Source organism: Chiloscyllium plagiosum, unplaced genomic scaffold, assembly GCF_037043375.1.
Source record: "Chiloscyllium plagiosum isolate Xiang-an unplaced genomic scaffold, Cpla_swu_hap1 HiC_scaffold_29, whole genome shotgun sequence".
NCBI lineage: Eukaryota > Metazoa > Chordata > Chondrichthyes > Orectolobiformes > Hemiscylliidae > Chiloscyllium > Chiloscyllium plagiosum.
The window spans coordinates 98,109,933-98,123,286 of record NW_028270167.1 but is presented as its reverse complement, the minus strand read 5'-3'; positions in this window follow the sequence as shown (position 1 = coordinate 98,123,286).

The following is a 13,354-nucleotide window of genomic DNA, read 5'->3' as shown; positions in this document are numbered from 1 at the left end:
TGGGATACAGACAGGGGAAGGGCAGAGCATCTGCAATGGGATACAGACAGGGGAAGGCAGAGCGTCTGCAACGGGATGCAGACGGGGAGGGCATAGTATATGCAATGGGATACAGACAGGGGAAGGGCAGAGAATCAAGCAATGGCATACAGACAGAGGACAGTTTTGAGCAAACCTTCAGCAGAAAAAAAGTACAGCATTTCTGTGATTGGGAATTTTCTGTTTTGGGGAACAGACAAAACAGCAGAAAATTATTTAAATGCAAGGAGAATGTAGAACTCAGTGGTACAGAGGGATCTGTGTGTCTTTGTACATGAATCACATCAAATAACTCTGAAGATGTAGCTGGTGATTTGGAAGGTAAATGGAATTATTCTGTTTCGTGCAAGGGGTGTTGTGTTTGATCTTAGCGATGTTTTTGCATCAGTACAGGGCATTGCTGAGATCACATCTGATGTATTATGTGTGGTTATCATTGCCTTAACTGATAAAAACAAAATTGCTTTCGAAACGTTTCAAAGATTTTTCTCTTTACCCATTCTTGGAATGAAGGCATTACGTTACGAAGAAGGAACAGATCGACCTGAGAATCAGAGATGATTTATTGACCGTATAACATCTTGAGAAGAGTGTAGTTGGTGAATACCGGATGGATATTTCTTCTTATGTGGGAGAATAAAATTGGGGAAATAATTTAAGAATAAGTCAGGTTCAAAGGAAAAGTCATTGGACCGAAAAATTGAACTCCGATTTCTCTTCATATCTGATGCCAGACAGGCTGAGCTTTTCCAGCAATTTCTGTATTTGTTTAAGAATAAAATATATCCATCTTAACACCGATATTGTGTAGTAATCAAACGCTTCTGTTTACATTATGCAGGCACATATTAACACATCTTCAAAACAAGTAGGGCCATTTATTGTTAATGGATTGATTCGGTGTATGACAACAGCAATAATGCACTGACCTGGAGTCGAGAGAGTGATGGAATCATATAGTTCGGACAATATTCAAAGAGAGCTCACATGGTCCCGTTTGGGACCTGATAACGTTACTGATTTAACTTACAGATAACAAAATGTAGCCTATCTGTGAAGGAACAGGCTATTGCTCCTTTTCTGTTTCCCTGCCGCTCAACACAGCACTGTGTGGGAGTGAAAAAAAGCCTAGTCGTCTTTTCCACTCATGGAGGATTCCTGATGATGATTCATTGGAAACTCCCCACTGCCTGAAGCAAAGCGATTCAGCCAAATCCAACTGCTTCAGGAAGAAATCCCATTGTCAAAAGGTTATGCGAGACGAATAACTTCAGAAGTAATTATTCAGACTCGATATGTGAGGGGATCAGACAAGAGATGCCATGGCTGCAAATGGGAATCCAAGATGATGTATAGCCTCCTACGTGCCAGGGTCCAGGATGTCTCAGAGCGGCTGCAGAACGTTCTCTCCGGGGCGGGGGGGGGGGGGGGGGAGCAGCCAGAAGTCATTGTGCACATTGGTACAAATGACACAGGTAGAAGTAGTGATGAGGTCATGCAGAGTGATTAAGAGAGCGAGGAAAAAGGGTGAAAGTCAGGACCACGACAGTGGTAATATATGGTTTACTTCCAGTGTTCCGTGCAAGTGAGGGTAAGAACAGGCGGACAAGGGAAAGGAATGCGTGGCTAAATAATTGGTACAGGAGGGATTCAGAGTTTTAGATCACTTGGATCTTTTGTGGGGCAGAGGTGACGTGTTCAGGATGGACGGGTTGTACCTGAATTGCAAGGGAACTAATATCCTGGCAGGCAGGTTTGCTACTGCTACCAGGGAGGTTTCAATTAGATTGGCTGGCGTGGGGGATGGTGTGGGATCCTCAACAGCAGGGTTGCAAGTGCGAGGCTGGAAGGAGATACCGAAATCACAAACAGTAAAGTGCAGAGATAGGTTAGGCAGGAACACGACAGGGAGCAAGGAATGCCTGTTGGATTGAATTGCATCTGTTTCAATGTAAGATGGCTGACAGGTAAGGCCGATGAACTCAGTGCGTGGAGAGGTACGTGGGACTGTGATATTGTAGCCATTACAGAAACATGGCTCAGGGAGGAACAGGACTGGCAGCTTAATGTAACAAGGTAAAGGTGCTTTATGCGAGACAGAGTTGGTGGAAGGAGATGTGGGGGGTTTCATTTTTGATTAAGGCGAGTACCAAAGCCGTAATCAGAGAAAAAATAACTAATGGATCATCCAGTGAGGATTTGTGGGGGAAGCTAAGAAATAAAAAGGGAATGATGATATTATTTGGGTTGTACTATAGGCCCCCTAATAGTAAACGGGACTTAGAATAATTAAAATATGTAGAGAGATTGTGGAGACTTGAAGGGCCAATAGGATTGCCATAGTCGTAGATTTCAATTTTCCGAACATTGACTGAGAATTACATAGAATTAAGGACTGAGATGGGGTGTATCTATTAAGTGTGTTCAGAAATGTTTCCTCAAGTAGTATGTAGAGGGAGCAATTCGGGAAGGGGTAAAACTTGACCTACTCTAAGAAACAGGGCAGGACAGGTGACTGAGGTGACAGTGGGGGAGAACGCTGGGACCAGTGACCATAGATTTAAAATACTTATGGAGAAGGACAAAACTGGCCCACATGTTCAATTTCTAAATTGTGGCAAGGCGAATTTTGATGGAATTAGGTAGGAGCTTGTAGGCGTTGGTTGGAGGTGTTTGTTTAGAGGTGAAGGGACCGCCGGCTAGTGGGACGCCTTTAAAAGTGAAATGGCTGGAGTTCAAGGTCTATATGTTCCTGTGAGGGTAAAAGGCAAGTTTGGCAGGAAGAGGGAACCCTGGATGTCATGCGATATTGAGGCTTTGCAGGCAAAAAGGAGGTGTGGCTGAGGTCCATGCAGCTGGGACTCAAGGGAATCCCTGGCGGTGTACAGAGAATACAGGAGTTTACCTAAGAAGGAAATCAGAAGGGCGAAAAGGGCGCACACGATAGCCTTGTCTGAGAAGATTAGGGTGAATCAAAATGGTTCTTTAAGTATATTAAAGTTAAATGAATAACTACATGAGAATATGACCCATCAAGGTCCAAAGTGGACATGCATGTCTAGAACCATAGGAGATGTGTGAGATTCTCATTGAATATTTCTCCTCTATCTTTACCATGGAGAAATACAAGAAGACTTGGGAGGTTAACAAAGGTCGTGGTGATATCTTGGGGTTAGTCAATATCACAGGAGAGGACCTGATGGATGCACTAGAATGTATGAAGTTGGATAAATCTCTTGGTCCTAAACAGCTGCATCCAAGAATATAGCAAGAGGCTACAGAAGAAACTAAGGGGACCTGGGTGATATTTTTGCATCATCGTTAGCCGCAGTTTAGGTTTCAGAATAATGAAGTGTAGCGAACGTTGTGCCATTATTCAAGAAGGGAAGCAAAGAAAAATCTGGGAACTATAGATTGGGAAGCCTAACATCTATATAGGTAGGATACTTGAGATGATTCTGAGGGATAAGATATCCACACGTTTGGAAAGACAGGGTTTGATTAGAAATTGTTTATTTTTTTCAATTTCCTACAGTATGAAAACAGGACATTTGGCCCAACAAGGTGACACCGAACCTCTGAATACCAACCCACCCAGTCCCTTGCCCCTAATCTATATTTAGTCATAACTAATGCACATAAGGCTATGGCCAATTCACCTGACCTCTACATCTTTGGATTGTGTAAGGAAAATGAAGCACCCAGAGGAAACCCACACAAACACAGGGAGAATGTGCAAACTCCACAAGAGAGTCACCCGAGGCTGAAATCAAACCCGGATCCGTGGCACGAGGATGCAGCAGTGCTAACCACTGAGCCACCATGCCATCCTTGCTTTTTTCAACGCAGTTCAATGAGACAGTACAAAATCTATTCTGCCCTTCACCAATGATGCACGTTCCAATGGATAATTTATTGTCCACTGAAAATGCCATCGTACTATTATTCATTATTGTTTGTTGTTATTTATTTTAATAATTATTATTAATAGTTGTTTTTAGACTGGAAAGATTGCATGACTTTGTGAGTGGGAGGTCATGCCTCACAAATTTGCTTGAGTTCTTTGATGAAGTGACCAGGAATGTTGATGAGGGCAGCACGGTAGACATGGTCTGTATGGTTTTCCGTAAGGACTTTGAGAAGATTACTCTTGATAGGCTGGTCTGGAAGGTTAGAATCGCATGGAATCCAGAGGGAGCTGACCAATTGGATACACAATTGGCTTGATGGTAGTAAACAAAGTGTTATAGTGGAAGGATGCTCTCGGACTGGAGGCCTGTGACACATGAAATGCCTCAGTGGTCAGTGCTAGGCCCATTGTTGTTTATTATCTATTTCAATGATATTCTTCAGAATGTACAAGGCATGATTAGTAAATTTCAAGATGACACTAAAATTGGTGGTATCGTGGACAGTGAGCAAGGTTATCAGAAATTGCAGCAGGATTTTGATCAACTGGAGAAGTGGGCTGAGGAATATTTTTTGCAAACTTAGATCAATGTAGGAGTTTCATGGTGAATGGTAAGGCCTTAAGCAGTGTCGTTGAGCAGAGGGACCATGATGTTCAGGTCCACCGTTCTCTGAAAGTGGAGTCACAGGTAGACATGGGCAGTGAAGAAGGCTTTTGGCTCACTGGCAGTCAACGGTCAGGACATGGAGGACAGAAGTTGGTAAGTTATGTTGCAGTTATACAGGATGTTGGTGAGACTGCACTTGTAGTGTGGTGTTCAGTTTTGGTCACGTTGCGATCAGAAGGATGTTTTTAAATTGAAATGTGTGCAGACGGAATTTACAAAGATGTTGCCAGGACTCAAAAGTATGAATTATAGGAAGAGGTCGGACAAGCGAGACCATTTTTTCTTTAGACCGTAGGAGACTGAGGGGGATCTTATAGAAGTGTACACGATTATGAGAGGCATGGATAGGGTGAATGGACAGAACCTTTTTTTCCCAGAGTTGGGGAATTGAGGACTAGAGAGCATCAATTTAAGGTGAGATGGGAAAGAATAAAAGGGAAAGTGATGGAAAATGTTTTACACAGAGAGTGGTACGCAAAGGGAAAGAGCTGGAAGCGGAAGAGGTTGAAGCATTTATATTAACAATATTTAAACGGCATTTGGACAATTACATGGACAGGAAAGGACGAGAAGTGACATGTGCTGGGAAAAGAAGTTAATGTGGATGGATATTTGTGTCAGCATGAACCAGTTTGGGCCAAAGGGCCTCTCTCCATGCTGTAGGAATCGATGCCTGGAGAAATAGAATAGCATTTGGGTCAAACTCTCATTCTTCCTTTGGTCATGAGTTCGAATAATACTTGGACAAAGTCCTTTCAAGATAACTTTGCAGAGATTTTCCTTTTCAGTTTGATATCAAACAGACGTGTGTGTGTGTGTCTGTGTGTTTGTGCGTGTGTGTGTATGTGTGTTGTGTGTGTGTTGTTCCGCAGTATTTTTCAAAGGGAAATATCAATGTGCGTATTTGCAATATCCACTCGTCATTCTTCTTTCCATCATAGTTTGAGCAACTTTGCTTTGGTCATACACATGTTGTTTTAACAGATTAAAGAAATCTGTCTGACTTGTTCCTAACCCTGACCCTGAGACACTATGAGAACTATATCATTGGTCATATCACCAATCTAGTTATAATAATTATTTTGTTTTTGTGGCTAGTGGATGAGTGGGACTAGAAAAGGGAACTGCAATCCAAAAACACAGGAAATTGGAAGGGATTCTGTGGGATAGGATTTACGTGCATTTAGAAAGACGAGGACTTATTAGGAATAGTCAACATGGTTTTGTACGATGGAAATCATGTCTCATTAATGTGATTGATATTTTGAAAAGGTGACAAAGAAGGCACTGTGGTATACATTGTTCACACAGACTTCAGCAAGGCATTTAATAAGGTTCCTCATCGTAGACAGAATACTGAGGTAAGGTCATATGGAATTCAGGAAAGGCTAACCAATTGGATACAAAATTGGATTGAAGGTAACGCGTTGTTTTCCAGACTGTAGGCCTGTGGGCCAGGGCGTGCTAAAAGAATCAGTGCTGAGCTCAGTGCTTTTCACCATGTATATAAACAACTTGTTTGTGATTATCGGAGGCACGGTTAGTAGGTTTACAGGTAACATAAAAAAGTGGGGCAGTGAACTCATGACCAAAGTGATTATTTCAGAGTAAAACGGCACCCTTGACAAACAAAGGGCCAAGGACTGGCAGATAGAATTTAATGCAGACATTTATGAGGTTTTATATTTTGGTAAGTTAAAGCAGGGTAGTACCCTGGGGAATGTTGCTGAATAAAGAGACCTACGGATGCAGGTTCATAGTTCCTTGAAAGTGGAGTAGTAGGTAGACAGAGTATTAACGTTCAGTCAGAACATTGAGTATAGGAGATGGGGTAGCATAGTACGCTTCTACAGGACGTTGGTGAGGCCACTTTAAGAATACTGCGTACAATTCAGTTGGAACTGCTAAAGGATGGATGTTGCTAAGCCTGAGAGGGTGCAGAAAAGATTTACAAGGATTTTCTGGAACCTGAGGAATTAAGCTGCAGGAGAGGATGAACAGGTTGAGGCTTTTCCACCTGGACCGTTGGAGGCTGAATAGTGACATGACAGAGGTTTATAAAATCCTGAGAGCCATTTATACTCTCAATGGCCAACATCTTTTTTCCGAGTGAAGTTACTTCCAGAACTAGACGGCATAGGTTGAAGATGACAGGGGAAAGATTTAGACGGGAAACCTTTTCATGCAGAGGCTGGTGGGTGCGCGGAATGTGGTGACAGAGGAAGTGGTGAAAGCGGGTACAATTACATGTTTAAAATATATCTGGACAGATACATAAATAGGAATGGTTCAGAGGAATATGGGCCAAATGCTGGCCAGTGGGACTAGGAAAGGTTAGGATGCCTGTTCGCGTGGAGAATTTGGACAAAAGGATGTGTTTCCATGCTGTACTATTCTCCTATTCTGTCACAGGGATGAGGAAAAATGCTAAAAGGGCTTTTGAATGTGAATTCTCTTCCCCAGAAGTTTGTGGTGCCTCTCTGATTGCAAGTATTCACAGCTGAGTTAGTTAAAGATTTCACTGAGACAGAGTCATGGATAATGGGATACAGGCAGGAAAGTGGGGCTGAGACCAAACCTGATCAGACACAATCTTAGTGCCTGGTGGAGAAGGCTCAAAGTATCTCATGAGCCACTCCTACTCCTCAGACCCCTGTTTCTGTGTTCCATTAAGACCCTCTAACCTGCTGTATAGGAGCAGGTGGAGGCCACTTACTGCTATCATCTCGTGCACAGAAACAGAGGAGAACATTCACTCCCTCATGACTGTCACACACGGTTTGGGAGATTTGGAAAATGTAATTGGAAAGCCCAGGCTGAATATGAAAGCGGTTTCTCATTTCTCTTTACAGAGATTCCCATCTCTGCAACTTGTACTCCATTTATTGGGAGACGCAGATTCACTGTGAATACAGCTCCCATACCTCACCCAGAGATGCTCACAAAGTGCTCTAGGCTCCTTGACTGCAACATTCCATAACAGATCTTCCAGGAACCTTCCTATAAGTAATCTGATCTAATCTAATGTAATCTAATCTAATCTAATCTAATCTAATCTAATCTAATCTAATCTAATCTAATTTTCCAATAATAGAATGTGAGAATATCAGAAACAAAGGTAGATCGTTCACCTCCCAAGCCTGCCTTACCTTTCACTAAGATCATGGCTTAGTGACACATCAAAATCCATCTCTAACCTCTATGAGCACTTCCATAGAACACAGAACAAAGAACAGTAGAGCACAGTACAGGACCTTCGGCACTCGATGTTGTGCCACCCGTTTATCCTACTCTATGATCAGTCTATCCTACATGCTTCCGTTCACTTTCTTCCATATGCCTATCCAAGAATCTCTTAAGTTTCCCTCACGTATTTGACTCTACTTCTACTGCTGGCAGTGCATTTCACACACCCACCACTCTCTGTCTAAAGAACCTACCTCTGATATCTCCCCTTAACCTTCCTCCAATTACTTTAAAATTATGACCCCTTGTGATAGATATTTTTGCCCTGGGAAACAGTCGCTAGCAATTCACTCTATCTATGCCTCTCATCATCTTGCACACCTCTATTAAATCACCCGTCATGTTTCTTTCCTCCAATGAGAAAAGCCCTTGCTCCCTCAAGCTTTCTTCATAAAACTTGCCCTCCAGTCCAGGCAGTACCTTGGTAAATTTCCTCTGCACTCGGTCTAAAGCTTCCACATCCTTCCTATAATGGGGTGAGCAGAACTGAACACAATATTCCAAGTGTGGTCTAACCAGGGCTCGATAGAGCTTCAGCATAACCTCACGGCTCTTAAATTCAATCCCCCTGCAAATGAAAGCCAACACACCATATGCCTTCTTAACCACACCATCAACTTGGGGAGCAAATTTGAGGGATCCGTGGACACGGACCCCAAGGTCGCTCTGTTCCTCCACACTGCTAAGAATCCTGTCTTTAAACATGTATTCTGCATTCACATTCGAGCTTGCAAAGGAATTCACTTCACTCTTTTTCAGTTTGAACTCCATCTGCCACTTCTCAGCCCAGCTCTGCATCCTGTCAATGTCCCTACAAAAGCCCTCTACATTCTGTACCACTCCAACAACATTTGTGTCATTGGCAAACTTGCTAACCCACTATTCAACATCCCCATCCGAGTAATTTATTGAAATAACAGAGCATGGGTCCCAGATCCGATCCCTGCGGAACACCACTGGTCCCTTTCAGTGATCTAGCTCCCCTAAACTCTGTGTAAGAGAGTTCCGGACATTCACTACCCTCTGTTTTAACAAAAGAAATCTCTGTTTCTACATCATGACCTATTGATATGAACAATAGAGGGAATACATGGGCTCAGGTAAGAGAAACTGGTCCTGAACTCAAGGCAGTATTTGACTGAGGATGAGATCAAGCAACCTGAGCAAAATCACACTTAATGAGAATCGATTGTGACCTCTCCACTGTTTGGAGTCATTCATGGCACAAGGGAAGATGGTGGGCATCAATCATCACGGCCATGGGGCAACTCTGCAGGAGATCCGCAAGGTAGCTCCCTCACCCCGGTCATTTTCTGTTTGTCAGCAGGGAATCCCTGCAATTTGGAAAGAGGCCTTTTAGCCCATTAAGTCAAAACTGAGCAGAAGTGGGGATATTCACTGAAGTTTACATAATGTTTAGAACAAGTTGTGGCTCTTCAGCTCTTGAAGCAGTCCATGTGCAACTAGACCTGGACAACATTCAAGATTATGCTGTTAAAGTCTGTGTAACATTCATGTTACAGCACTGTCCATTTCCACAGTAAAACCAGCAGCACATTCAGCACTTCAATCTGGTTTCACAAGAATATGGGGAAGCCATTCAACCCATCAAAACTACTGGGCAAAAAGAGGGATAGTCCATTCAGTTCCTCCTGCCAATAAAACAGGAAGAGAAGGAATCTGCTCACTCCCACACCCACTTACACAGGATCAGAAATAGACCATTTCACTCCCCGAGTCATTAAAAAGGAACAGGAACAGTTCATTCAGCTTCTCAAGCCACTAACACAGGAACAGGAAAGGGTCAGAAATGTTCTAACGTTGCAAACAAATGGAGCAGGGGCTGCATAGATATACTGCTCCAAATTTATCCGCATGACTTAATTACTCATAGTACGTAAGTGTTACTTGATCATGGTTTTCTGGCATTCGAAATGAAGCCAACCATTTTAAAGTATTCTCCAAATAATTGTCTTCAATCTCCAAGAAGGCAGACCCATGGTCTCCATGGAAGTTAGAAGCTGGTGAGGAATGTCTAACTCTTTCAAAATGAAGTTATAGTAGCTGCTGACAAGATGGTACACAAAGTGACATTCAATGCAGTGTCAAACACTAACTGTGCATTCAAGTGTCCCGAGTTCATTCAGAGCCTGTAGCTCTCTGTCAATCGACATGGGGCTCTGCAGATGCATGTAAACTATCGGGAATCAATCATCCAATGAAACCTATGGAATTTTCACATTATTCAGCTGTTTGGGACAGAATGAATGTCCGTCCATAATCATCAAGTTTCAGCTTCTTATTTTCTCAGAGCACTACAGATTAAACACATATTCACTGAACTCACTCCTAATGGTCCCGTAATGCCAGGGTTTAGTCTGGTAAAACCCCTTTGTGCTGTCTCCGTGACAAAGAGATCATTATCTATAAAGCAGACCAAGGTAATACTCTCTCAACAAAACACGACCAATGGGAAAGATGTTCTAACTCTGGTGCTTCAATCATTTTGCATGAAGAGCCACATATCACTTACCCCTATTCCACCCCTACACACCCATGGATTCTCACATTCCCAACTCACTCGTATTCAATCAGGTCAAGCGTCTTCTCAAAACTCAAATAATCCACTCCCATTGGTTCTCAATTGTCGTTGTCACAATGCACAATCTCTACAAAAAGGTTTATCAACAATCGTTTCCCTTTCCTGAATATAGTCCGACTCTACCAAATCATATCATTATTTTCCAAGTGTCTCGTTGTCACGTTCCTTATAAAAGGTTCCAATGTTTTTTCTCACAGCTAACATCAAGCTATTTAGTTTTTTGTTTTCCCTCTCAGTCCTGTTTTAAATATTTACGTTTACAATAGCTGATTTCCAGTCTGCAGGATTCTTTTCAGAATCTAACCAGCTTTGAAGAATAATCAATAATTCTTTCGCTCGCTCTGTTTTCATCTCCTCAATACTCTGAGTTGTAGCTCATCAGATGCAGCGACTTATGAAACTACAGTTCAGTTAGATTTCCAAAAGGATACCCTTCATTAATTCTAATTTCCTGCATTTCCTCATTTTCACCAGTCCCCCCTCTCTCTCTCGTATTTCTAGAAGTTAGTTTCTGTACCTTCCTCTGTGGAGATGGAACCAATGCTTTCCACTCAGCAGGCAGGTGGCTTCTGTCAGCTTGTGATACATGGGATACACTTCAGAGATGGTGGATACATTTCCCACTCCTGCCTGGAAAGTTCTAGAATTGAAACAGTTAAACTCATGGTGAGAGTCAGCACAGTCCTGTCCCTAGTGTGAGGCTACAGGTTATACGGAAGGAGGGACACATCTCAGTGAGCACCTCACTTTTGAAACAAGCTGGTTTCACACTTTACACCTGAATTGGTCCAGCTTAGACAAATGTTCCTGGAAATCCCAGGAAGGAAAGTGCAGTGCTTTGCTCTTCCTTGTTTCCAGAGCTTCCCTTCTGTGTAGTCTTCTCTCCATTTGTTTACCATGGACCCAGACACTCTGTAAATGCAGTGACAGAGTGTGGTCACCAGACCCTCGGTTCTCACTGAATGAACTCAGCAGCTGACAAAACAAACCTGAGAACACCATCCACAGAAATTCCACTGACTTTCTAATGACAGCAGCAAGTCAATGCCCCACCAGCATGGTGCACCCTTTCAGTGTGGAAAATACCTCCCTCTCCTTAGTTTCTCTTCCTGGCTGAGAAAGCCGTTGCATCTCTGTCAAGTCCCACAGTAACAGTTCCTCTCTCCAAAGAAGCAGTTGACTCTGTAACATTACCTTTTTCTGTATCTCAGCAACTGTAAGGGTAGGACAAGTATTGCTAATGGAATAGATCATCACACTGAGAGAAGAGAGACGGAGGGAACATAACTCACTTTAATCAGGGACATACCTAAATGGACGTGATATTCGGGAATATGGGAAAGTCAGGAATGTTAGAATAACTTGTCATTCTATTTTCCTTCCAGTCCATCATCAGCAATCCTTTTGTTTTCTTTTCCTTTGTCTCTCTCTCTCTGGACACTGGAGAATTTTATTTCAGATCTCCATTATCCACAGTTCCTTGGTTTATTTCACCTTTAATGTTGTTGTTTCATGGTATGTCAGCACCACTGGCAAGGGCAGCATGTGTTGTCCATCCTAATTGCCCTTGACTGTGAGGCCATTTGTCAAGACAACATGGAGCCAACTATTTTGTTGTTGGTCTGAAGTCGTCCTTAGTCTCGACCGGGCAATATTGTTAAGTTTCTTTACCGAAGGCTATCAGTGAAATATTAAAAGAAATCCTGATTGTTTATGGTTTCCATCAGTGAAATTTCATGCCAATTTTTGTCATTCGACTTTAAGTTCAGTCATCGGCTGTGGTAGGATTTCAAACAATGCCTTTAGAGTCATCACTTTTGCCTCTGAAATATGCGTCCAGTGACATCATGAATCTGATACAGAGTACCTGTTGTGAAGTATCTGTAGTGACGGCAACAAGTTTGTGGTAAAAATATTTGTCACAGGTAGAGAGGTCAGAATACAACGGGAGCCATAAATTCTGAAGTTAACAAAGGGGTAGATGATGTTTAATTCAGCAACAGCACTGAGGCAGATGTGGAGACTGGGGATATTATCATGGTGGGCGTGGGCACGTTCGATGATAGAGAGAATTCAGAGACATAAAACAGTTCAGGGCAAAAGTCAGATTGAGGTTGTGAACAGTCTTGTTCCTTCTTAGATGTTTCTGAGTGAAGAGTCGGAAATTAATTGAAAGAAAGTGGAGTTTGTGACTGAACCTGAATAAAATACTGAACATCTTTGCGAAATATAAGTAACAGAATTAGCAATGATCTTCACCATAGTTTATAGAATTGACAGGGATAGACTTACCAGGAACACCAATAATAGCGAGGATGGGGTAGTAACCAGCTTGAATAATCCTCAGTACGACTTTGATCCGCAGCTCTAACAATGGCCAATCCTGAGAAAGCCAGTAAAGACCCGAAGATAAACTTCTGTTCATTGTTGTAACATTCCAATCTAATATTCTCAGATTCGGATCCATTGCTGGAACATTGCAGTCTATTGTTCTGATTCACTTCCTCTCCCTCTCTCTGGAGCTGCTGATCCCTTTACGTGTTGAGGATGACGCTGTCCCGAATACTACGGGATAACAGGTTCAAAGAAGCACTTTAACTATGAAAGAGGGAAACCCTCCAGAGAGTGACATCAATCATAGTCACGGAACAGCTCCAGTTAACCCATTTCACTGCATCCCTTATATGTCACAAAAATACTTGTTCTGGGTGGGATGTTGACATGGCTGACTATTGGGCTAATGATTCATCTCCAATTGTAAAGTGAGAGGTAACGAAGCGAGATGATGCTTTCTCTTCTTAAGCTCGATGATTCTGCAGTGCTTTGGCAGAGTAGGAAGTACTGGGCTCCTAAGGCCATCTGTGTCTGATCACCAGGCCTGCTGCATCAT